This window comes from Phyllostomus hastatus, unplaced genomic scaffold (genome assembly GCF_019186645.2).
Source record: "Phyllostomus hastatus isolate PE091 unplaced genomic scaffold, TTU_PhHast_1.1 phas_scaffold_317, whole genome shotgun sequence".
Lineage (NCBI taxonomy): Eukaryota > Metazoa > Chordata > Mammalia > Chiroptera > Phyllostomidae > Phyllostomus > Phyllostomus hastatus.
This window is the reverse complement of record NW_025334023.1, coordinates 13,441,130-13,442,689: the sequence shown is the minus strand read 5'-3', so window position 1 is coordinate 13,442,689 and position 1,560 is coordinate 13,441,130.

The window sequence follows — 1,560 nt, the reverse complement described above, 5'->3', positions numbered from 1 at the left end:
CGCCAAATTTTCCCTGACCTCTGTGCGCCGCTGACCCGCACCAGCCCCGCACCAGCCTCGAGCCCGCCCGGCTCATCGTCTCCTACCAGTCTGGATGTACGGGTTTACTTCAACTTCTTGGCTGTCCGACTTCCATTCAGATAAATCCTCTATCAGTTCTGGGTGTTATTCTATCTGTAAATTATTGTTGTTCTAATCTTGGTTGTGCGGGGAGGCACGGTGTGTCCACCTATTCCTCCATCTTGCCGGAAGTCCCTGGTATCCTAATATTTATTTAATCTCCTACATTTAGATTATTTCTGTTTTTTTTTCCTATTATAAGTAAGAATGCAATATACATTGCTGTACCTTTATTTATTTGCTAGTTCCTCTGGATTATTTCCAAAGAATAAATCCTTGGGAGTAGAATTGCTAGTCAAAGAGTATACATACTTCAAGGATTTTGATGTACATTGATAAATTTCCCCGTGAAAGGTCATAGTCATTTATACAAGGATAACTTCTGTAGGAAGGTGCTCAGTTTCTCTAGATAAGTGAATGTGGGCATTACTTCTTAATCTATTTGATTGCCCTTCAGTGTGAATGCTTTTGAATGTTAATTGGCCATTTGTTTTTTTTTTTTTTGGTGAATCCTCTGTTCATATTCATTGCCTAGTTTTCTATTAGAATGTTTGCTTATTTCATCAGAGTATAATAGCTCATTTTACAATAAAATTATCAACCCTTCAATTGTCATACTGTTGCATTTTTTTTTAATTTCTTACTTTTTACCTTATAATTTTATCTTTTAAAAGACATTTGAACCATGGACAGGTAGCTCAGTTAGTTAGAGCACTGTCCAGACACGCCAAACTTGCAGGTTCAATCCGGGGTCAGGGCACATACAAGAGTCAACCAATGAATATATAAATAAGTGGAACAACAAATTGATGCTCATCTCTCTCTCCCTTTCTTCTCTCTCTAAAAATCAATAAGAATTAAAAATTAAAAAAACAAAAGACAGTTGATATATTGATGTTATTTCACTTTTAACATACTGTAATATACTTATCACTCAATTTTTTCATTTTATGGATAATTTAATTGTAAAATTCTCTTATTTTTGCTTAATATTCTGTTGGGGAAAAAACCTGGTATTTAACTTGATTAATAGACTAGTTTTTTGAGCCATTTTTAGTTTGTAGATAGATTTAGCTGCAAGTTTGCAAATATTCCCTCACCCCCATCCCAACCCATTTTCCCTATTAGGTATTACCTTGCATCATAGTGGTACATTTGTTACAATTGATATGCCAGTATTGATATATTACTATTAGCTTAAGTTCATAATTTACTTTAGGGTTCTCTTTTTGTGTTGCACATTTTATGGGCTTTGACAAAAGTACAATGGCATGTATGAACAATTATAGTATCATAAAGAATAGTTTCACTGGCCTAAAAATCTCCCTGTACTTATACATCTCTCCCCTGTAACCCCTAGCAACTACCAATTTCTTTATTGTCTCTGTAGTTTACTGTTTTCCAGAATGTTATTTAGTTGGAATCATGCATATATGGCCA